At 40.0% G+C, this 9,961-nt stretch overlaps 1 non-coding gene across 1 annotated transcript; it reads left to right on the forward strand.

Moving 5' to 3' along the window:
- The first annotated feature begins 7,988 nt into the window (after positions 1-7,988).
- Positions 7,989-8,200, forward strand: LOC130025580 (small nucleolar RNA U3). The gene has a single exon (XR_008792717.1). It is a non-coding gene; the product is annotated as a small nucleolar RNA U3 (small nucleolar RNA).
- Positions 8,201-9,961: the final 1,761 nt, after the last annotated feature.

Below are 9,961 nucleotides of genomic sequence, written 5' to 3' on the forward strand. Positions count from 1 at the left end.
GAGGGAAGAAAGGAAAAATTTCAAACTATTTTTATATTTTTGCTACTTATTATTGTGGAAAGGTGTACATAAACCAAATGTTCCAGAGAGATGAAATAATCAATATGACATTGTACATTAATATGATAGGGTTGGATAGCTAATATAGTGAATAATTATAACATGTGTATTGATGAAAAAAACAGAAATTAAAGTAGTACAAAAATAATTCCTGTGACTATGTAAGTACATCTGTATAACAATAAAGATTTAAATGAAAGCAAGCATAATCGGTTCAGGATAAGGGCATTCTTTGTATTTTTTGTTGCTCTATTCAGAAAGTTTCTGCTTGAATCAATTCTAAATTTGGTTACAGACACATATAAACATTAAAACATACTTTTCAATCACTTTTCCCTGAAAATCAGCTATGAATTTTCTAGCATCCTCCAACTTATTTCCATTCTAGAATGTCCAGGAATGATTGTAATTTACAATATAAACTCCTAAAACTTAATGGATTATCATTCGTTAGTTATGGTAGAATCTGTGATGTGCCTACTTCGATCCCATTAGTCTGAGGCCCCTATTCTCTCACGAATTCAAAAGTTGGTATGACAAGTGGTACTACATGGAAAGTATCATGTTAAGCGAAATGACTCAGAAAAAGAGGGATAGACATAGAAAGATTGCATTCATCTGGGGAACATAAAGTAACAAAATAGGAAACTAACACCCAAGAGTGGCTGAGATTAGTACCAGGAATTTTGCTCCATGGCTTGGAAGCCAGCCACACATGCTAGGGGAAAAGGGAGCTCGGATAGAGAAGGGAGCACCAAACAAAGGGTGTTGGGAGGATCCTCCCAGGATGGGAGAAGCATACTGAAAGTAGACTATAGACCAAACATGATTGCCACTCATTGCCTCTTTTGCAAACCACAACATCCAAGAGGAGAGAGAGAGAGAGAACAAAAGGGAATGCCCTGCCACAGAGGCAGGGAGGGGATGAGGGGAATGGGGGGTGGGAGGGATACTGGGACCCGTGGTGGTGGAGAATGGGCACTGGTGGAGGTATGGGTATTTGATCATTGTATAACTGAAATCCAAGCACAAAAATTTGTAAGTCTACAACTGTACCTCATGGTGTTTCACTAATAAAAATTTTTTGAAATGTCGGTATGAGACTATTAGCCAAGGACAACAGTAATGGTTGGAATCTTGCCACAAATGAGCAGGGAGAGGGCAGTTAGGACAGAGAAGGGACCACTCTGACAATGATGGTTAGAATGCTCACTCTGGATAAGAACTGAGTGCTAAAAGGAGGTAAAGGAATATACATGATAATCTTTCAGTATTATTTCAAATAATAATACCCAAAAGGAAAGAGAGAGACAGACAGAGACAGAGGAGAGAAGAGAGAGAGAGGGAGGGAGAGAGAGAGAAAGAGAGAGAAAGTGTCTGCCTGCCATAGAGGCAAGCTGGGAGGGGCGATATGAGTGGCGGGAGGGAAACTGGGAACACTGGTGTTGGGAAATGTACACTGTTGAAGGGACAGGTGTTGGAACATTGTATGGCACAAACTCACTTATGAACAACATTCTAACTGTGTATCTCAATAAAAAAGGAAAAAGAGCATTGGTCAGTAGACCTAAGATGAGTTTCTCTAAGAACTGCTCTCCCTAAAATGAAGAAAGCTGTCTTGCTTATTGTCAAGGACCTCACCTTGTGGCAACCTAATTCAAATGACTTATCAATGATGGGTGGTGAGGGTGGAAAATAAAAATCACATTTCCTAGGCTCAAGGAAGGACACCACTGGTACATCATCCTATTCCAGAGTTTCCAATGGGAGCCATGGTTGCAACTATGTCATTATTTCCTCTTCCCTCTATGCAATGTCACCAAGCTAATCCTCTAATATGGCACCATGGTTTCAGAAAATCAACCATTGATAGCCAGTTGATTATACCAAAAAGGATAATGATTCATTTTGACTGTAATCTATATATTCGGGGCATGCGTTTGCCTTTCTTGTCCCTAGGGCCTTAACCAGTACTGTTATATAAATGTACAAAGAATATTTGATTCATCAACATAAAATTCTAAACTATATTCTTTATCTTTATTCAACACATGATCCTCTTCTATAACGATCATGATCACGATCATGACCATCTTGTTATTCGTCGATTGCCTCAAGCAGGCCCCAGTAACGTCTCCTTTGTCCTAGCCCTGAGATTTTTTAAAAAGTGCCATATTCAAGGCTCTTTCAGAGTTAGGAGAATGAGACCCTTCATTGTTACTAGTATTTGGCATATTGGGTACGCCACGGGGAGTTTACCAGACTCTGCCGTGTGGGCAGGTTATATTCGGTAGCTTGCCAGTTTGTCCAAAGTAAGAATGAGATAATAAGATGTCACTTCCGGGAGCTGGGTTTTATAGTCTCTGAATTTTGGCCGTTGATGGGATTACACGGCGCCAGGGGGCCAGTTGGTGGGTGTGACCCCCGCCTACTGGAATTTGGAGGATCTGGGTGGAGGATGTTCAGCCCCGATCCGAGTAGGCTTGGAGATCTCAGCCCCGGGACCCACGTGCCTTTGTTCACCTGCCAGTACCTTCATGCGTGCGGAGAGTGGTCTCAGCATGGTGGTGGCTGGTTCTGGAGGTCTTAGGCTGCCGGAGCCATGGTCGGGGCGGGGAGGAAGACTCAATCCGCTCCCCTCCAAGGGGCCCCGGCAAGGACAGCCAGGGGCGGGGGCAGGAGACTCTGCGCTGTTCTCTTCCGGGAGCTGGGTTTTATAGTCTCTGAGTCTTCTATAACATTAACTAAAAATGACACATGAAATATACTTTTTCTATTTCATACCACTACACAGATACTATCCACTAGACTGAGTGATGAAATTCCCTTTTGAAGGGATGGCTGAGTACTACTTCAGAAATCATACCTTGTAAAGATGAAGTGGCATTTTCCAGTATAAAACATCTGTCATAAAGCAAGAATTATAATACGAGTCTGTGTTCTCAACAGATATAATAAAGGATTTAGGAACTCAAGGGAAGGAAGTAGGAGTGGTTTTGGGCCCTGCTTGCCATCACTCACAGTGACCCACTTGTGGTATTTATGTTTCTTGTCCCAGCAACTCTGTGGGTTTAAGGACCTGGTAATTGACTGAGTAGTTTTTGCCCAGTTTTTGATGGTAAACGGAGCAGTCAAAACCCGAGAAGGTTATGGTAACCAGAAGCCTAAGAGATAAGACACAGAGACAACAGAGCTGAGAGTAAGGGAAGTTTACACGGGTTGTAGCATAGAGAAACAATGAGTATCAGTTGCAATCTGTAGATTAGGAACAGTACCACAGTTATAGTTTATCCTACAACCTTCCTCTTATGTGTTTCCCCAGGAAATGAGAGCAGCCGAGAATCCTGGAGGAGCTGTAAGTGGATCCAGTACAATAGGTCGATTACAATGGATGCATTGGCTTGCCACCCAAATCCTGACTTCTGTATTACTGAGGCAATCATTCCCTCAGCCAGTCTGAATCATTCCCATGGTTGTCTTCATTTGAAACTCGGAGAAGCCCATATATAATAATTAGTCCCTGCCCATGTGTCAAGAACTAACCTTTGCTACAAAGCAGGACAATGTCCAGGCTCCCTGTGGTACTGGTTAAGTGACCTATGGTGTGACCACATTATAGCTCAAGTTTTCTTCTTACTTAATCCTACTTCCTTTGCTCTTTCTCCAGGATTGAATCTTTGGGCACTCTCCAAGTAACTTCCTGCATGCAGATATTCATCCCAAATTTGATTTCTGAGACATACCACATGCAAGATATATTTTCTTTTGTTTTGCTATTTTATTATCGTTTAGGCAACATGGTTACCTAACAATAGTGTTAACATTTATAATTTTGGTGTATAAATTACTGCATTTTCTCCACCACCAAAGTGCCCAAGATCCTCTACCACTGTTCTTATGTTCCTTCTAGCCTGTTTCCCTGCACTACTGTGTAACCTTAACAGAAAGTACTATCTGAAACACAAGGTTTTGTGTGACTGTTATAAAGAATTAAGAGTCACTGGGTAAACTCTATCTGAAGAGTTCATTTACCTCATCCTCAACATTGACACGATTTCTCCTCCTTTTGGAGACTGTTTACCTAGGACCTCTCTGCATGTGCTGAATGCCACAAGTAGTCAGGAAATTTTTCAGTTTTGTTCTTTCCTAAGAGTCATTTCCTTTCTTCAAATTTCTGATTGTACAAGCCCTGGACCTTCCTATCTCATCTTTCCAGAAAGCCAACAGTCCAAATAGCTGACGTTTGTCTCTCTCCACCTATGGTCAATAAGTTCCAGCTGCTGAAAGATTTATAGACCTCTCCACAGGGTTACCAGAAGGAGAGCAATTCAAATTCCTCTGGCTAGCAGTCACCATCTTATTTCTGTTTCTTCTGTGTAGTGTACTTCTGTGTGTGTTTGTGTGTGTGTAAAATTACTACTTCTGTTGAGAATCATTTGAGGATTTATTAATTTGTTTTTGTTTTGTTGTCCAATAATAGGCACTGTTTCTTTGACTTTAATATCTATTTTTTATTTGTGGCTAAATCAAGTCTCAGACTCATTCACACTGGGACAAATCCAAGAAAGTTTAAAGAAAGAAGATAAAGTTTAAAAAAGGGGGAAAATATGTGTGTATATGTATGTACATATATATATATTTCTGTCAGAGGACTTGGGTAGAAATTAATGATATATGGAAAATAAAGTATAAAAGGTAACTATTAACATCCAGGGAAACAAAATGATTGTATCAGAAGCATGTAACTAGTACATAGTCATTTGTGAACAGGATTTCTAGAGAAAAATAGTGTAAATATTGAAAATTAGTTTAATCAAAAATATGACAATAATTTTTTGTTTGTTTCTGGACCAAACCTGAAAATTCTCAAGGATTACCCCTGGCTCTGTGCTCAGGGATCACTCTTGGTTGGGACCTGGGGAACCATATTCAGTGCTGAGACCAACCTGATTGGCTGCATGCAATCTGAAGTTGTAGAAAGAAAAAAATCTGTGAACAAAACCAGAACACCATAAGAAATAATTAAAAGAGGTAAATGTAGTTGGCTCTGTTGAACAGAGATCAGAGTTGTGGGGAAAGCGAACAGAGGGATTTATTTATGTTGTTATAGCTGAAAGCCTTGTATTTGACTTTTTATACCATATGCTGGTGTATTTTGATTAAAGAAAATTTTTAACAAAGGGTCTTAGAGAGGAAAACAAGAGAGAAGAAAATGAGTAGGAAAAAAATAAGATGAAGTCAGAAGTAATATTAGATTCAGTACACATCATATCTAAAGATAGGTTGAAAATTTTGTTCTGAGCTTTTTTAGCACCAGAATGAAGTGGGAAATGTAATCATTTATATCATTTCACAATGTTCGAGAGATAAAAACAAACCACTTACTCAGGAGAAATACATCTATTCCTGGTACTGAGAACCGAGAGACATTTTTCCCATCTGTCCTAAAAAGGATGCTGTGTAATGAAGTGAACCACATCCTCATCAAAGGGCCTGCAGCAAATGCAGTGAGTCTCAAAGAGCTGCATCTCAACATGGATCACAATGCAAGCCAATGGCAAAGTGCCAACGCAGAGTGCAGGAAAAACAATCCTATGAGGCTATTAAAAATTCTGCTCCCTCCACAGAGACAATAAAGAATGGTGGCTAGTCTGTGGACCTGGGCACCAAATAAATCTGTCTCTTAAGAAAGTTATTAATTAGTCTAAACTAAAGTTTTTTCTTCTATAAAGTGGGTCTACACATTATCATCTCATAGGGTTTTGTAAGGAATAAAGTTTGCCTGGTATCTATAAGGACACCAAAAAGCTATTGTTTAGAGAAGTGTTTTTTAAATGGATCTTGTATGTAATACCATAGGAATCAAACAGCAGTCTAGTGAAGAAATTAACACAGAGATCAATAAACTAGACTAGAGGAATTAATCCACCCAACTACAGCCAAATAATTCTCAACAAAGGATGAACAAAAGTCAGTAGGGAAAAGAGTCTTTTCAACAAATGTCAAAAGAACAATTGGTATCTTCAGGCAAATAAATTGACTTCAACCTAAAAGTTACCCTTTAAAAACTAACTTGGGAGTGGAGGAGCAGAGAGATAGCACAGCAGATAGGGCATTTGCCTGCATGCATCTGTCCTGGGTTCAGTCTCTGGCACCTCATATGGTTCCTTGATTCAAGCACTTGCTTTGCAGCTGACCCGGGTTCAAGCCTAGCATCCTACATGGTCTCCTGAGTACCACTGGGAATGATTCCTGAGTGCAGAGCCAGGAGTTACCCCTGAGCATCACCAAGTGTGGCCCAAAACCAAAATAAAACAAAACAAAAAAAAGAAACACTCAAGGCATGATCCATAAGAGAAATACTGGCAAAGTGAAACTTCACCAAACATGAAAACTTTGTTCAGCAAACAATCCAGTTAAAAGAAAGAAAAATATTGAGCTGGAGAAAGTTCAGATGGGCTGGAGCATATGCATTGCATACACAAGGGCACGAATTTGATCCCCAGCACCACATATCCGCTCCCTGTCATTGCCAGATGTGACTCTGGTTTCCCTCAGCATGGAGAAGGCTGCTCTGCATCACAGGAGACAGCAGTGAACTGTCAGGCACACACAACAGGGTCAAGAATTGTCAGGAGGGGCCAGCGTGATGGAACAGAGGGTAAGGTACTTTCCTTGCATGCAGTCAGCCTGGGTTCAATCCCTGGCACCTCACATATTCTCCCAACCCCCTTTAGGAGTGTTCACTGAATATAGCACTTGGAGGAAGTCCTGAGCACCACCAGGTGTGGCCTCAAAACAAAACAAAATAGCTGGAAATGTTCTCCAGGTTCCCTGAGTACTGCTTAGGAGCACCCCGCGCCCTCCACCCAAAAAGAGAGTGACGGAGCAGTGATGTGGCTCAATATTAGAGGACTTGCCTTGCTCATATGAGGCCCTGGACCTAATTCCTGGAAACTTACAATCCCCGAGCACTACTGGAGTGACCCCTGGGTACCAAGCTGGGAATAGCTTCCAAGCACCACCAGGTCAACACAAAAGAGAATAAAGAAACAGATTTCAAGAAAATGTTTGAAACCAAGTATTACAGAAAGTATTGCAGACCAATTATCTGTAATGGAGCACAGAGCACTTTCAATAATCAAAAATAAGAAATAATTCAATTGGAACACAAACAGAAGGGACCAGAGAGACAGTATAGAAGATAAGATGCTTGCCTTGCATGCATCCAACCCCATTTCCAATTCCCTGCACCACATATGGTCCCCCAAACACTGCAGAAATCAATCCTGGTCTCAGATCTGGGATACCCCTGAGTACCACCACCTGTGGCCCCAACTCTCCCCCTCCCTTTGCCAAGGGCAAAAGAAACTGGATAAAGACTTTAAGAAAAGGGCCTGGGAGATAACACAGGAGTCAGGATCCTCAGTTTGATCACCACCATTGACTGTCTGCCACTAACAACAAGTGTGGCCCTATTGGTCTCTAAAAACCCCAGCGTGGTCATGGAGGTTCCTATCACCACATGGAGGTTCCTAACCCTAACGTGGTCATGGAGGCCAGAGCAGTATGCATCTTAGGGCCCATGGGACATGATTGGCTGAGTATCACTGGGAGTGGCCTCAAGGTCCCTGAGCACTGTTTGGGAGGATCCCTTAAAAAGAGTTTTGTTATTTGGCAGGCACTTCTGATTCTATGCTCAATGATAACTCCTTGAGGTGCTCATGGGACCTTATACAGTGACTTTGACCCCATGCAACATAAGTGACTTAACCTCTCTACTATCTCTCCAGCCCCAAACATTTTATTTTAAGAGATATATCTGGGTTTGCACTTACAAGCCAGTGTTCTCTCTTGAGTCCATGCTTTCCTCTCTTTTCTCCCTTTACATCTAAGGAAATTTCTTTCAATAAGGACTTTCTGTTTCAAAGACTATATTTTCAGGGATCATTTCTATAGTTCGTTACTAGAGAAGTTTCTCTGATCGTGTAGAGCACCCAAGATCAGGAGGAAGAATCAGAACATCTTCTTCTGAGCATCAAGCCAGTTCTAGGTATTGCTTTTGTAATTGCCTTTTAACATGAATACTTGGTCTTCTCTTCCCTTGGAAGAGTGAGAGAGAGGACATAGTCCGAGTAGTTTCTTAGGGAAAAAAACCCAACCTATTCTTTATTCTTTTTCACACACACACACACACACACACACACACACGATATATTTGCATCTTTGGCACCTGAATATACAGTTCCACCGCCAAAAAATACGTTAAAGATTATTTAGTCACCAGAAATAATGCAAATTAAAATCACAATGAGATACTATCTCATGTATACCTATCATAATGGCTAAAATTTAAAAAGTGGTAACAGCAAATGTAAACAGAAGAAACTGCCTATCATATATTATTAGTGGCAATGAAAAAAATATACTGTTTCTATGAAAAATAGTTATACTTTAAACAAAAACTAAACATAGGTTTACTGCATGTCACAGTAATAATACTCCTAGGAGTATAGACAGATAATTATACTCTGAGAAAGGGACATTTATGTCCATGCAAAAATATGCATAAGAATGAAAGCTAATTGAAGCTTTATTTGTAATAGAATAAAATTGGAAACAACCCAAATATTCTTTAATGGGTAAATGCTTAAACAATGATTTGCCCGTATCATAAACTACTGTTTAGCAATCAAAGAAACAAACTATTGATACATGCCAACAACTTGGAAGAATCTCAAAAGAATCATGAGAAATGAGAAAAAAGAGCAAATTTCAAAAGGTTGCATCCAGAATGGTTTCATTTATATGACAATCTCAAAATGATAAAACAGAGAGACAAAAGATTTAGGTCTGGGATGCAGTGTAGTTGTGACCATAAAAGAGCATCAGTAATAAAACAGTTCTAAATCTTTATTGTTATACGGTTACAGATATATAACTACATATGCATACCTGCATGTAATGCTGGTACAATCTAAATAAAATCAGTGCATTGTGCCAATATCAATTTCCTGACTCTGATATTGAACTGTAGTTATCTAAGATGTGACTGTGAGGGGAATCTGCAGAGCACTAAAACCTCTCTGTAAGAATGTTCACAGTTTCTTATAAATCAATAATCACTTCAAAATAATTTTTAATGAATGTTCTGGAAACATTAGGTAAATCCTATGAAATCCGAACATGTAAGATTAAAGTCATCTCTATTTTGTAGATTCTTTGTTTTATAGGTCACATAAAATGATTGTTTTATGTACTTTTTTAATGTGCTGGCAAAAAATATGAAAATTCATCTAAGAATAACACTTCTCTTAAAAATGTGTGAATCTGAGTTCAAAATCTATCTTAAAAAGGACAGAGGTTGTGGAGGGTTGCTCATACAGGTACTCATGGTTTTAAGATTCCAAGTAGCAGATTTCCAGGAGTCCTTACACAAAGGCAATCACTTCCTTAGACCACTGCTCTGCCCTCTGTTTTTCAATTTAAGAACGTGACTCTCTTGCACACTATGCTTGGAGTGACATTAACTGAGCTCACCAGACATTCTTGTCACAAAAGTCTCAGTCACACTCAGGTGCACATTTTTTTTTATAAATCAACTCCCTTTGAACATCCCTTTGAGAAGCCATTTTAACTTTTTTTTTTTTGCTTTTTGGGTCACACCGGGCGATGCACAGGGGTTACTCCTGCCTTTGTACTCAGGAATTACTCCTGGAGGTGCTCCGGGAACCATATGGGATGCTGGGGATTGAACCCGGGGTTAGCCACGTGCAAGGAAAGCACCTTACCTGTTGTACTATCGCTCCAGCCCCCATTTTATTTTTTGTTTTGTTTTTTGCTTTTTGGGTCACACCCAGCAATGCTCAGGGGTTACTCCTGGCTCTGCACTCAGGAATTA

Source organism: Sorex fumeus, unplaced genomic scaffold (assembly GCF_029834395.1).
Source record: "Sorex fumeus unplaced genomic scaffold, SorFum_2.1 ptg000030l, whole genome shotgun sequence".
In the NCBI taxonomy this organism is placed as follows: Eukaryota; Metazoa; Chordata; class Mammalia; order Eulipotyphla; family Soricidae; genus Sorex; species Sorex fumeus.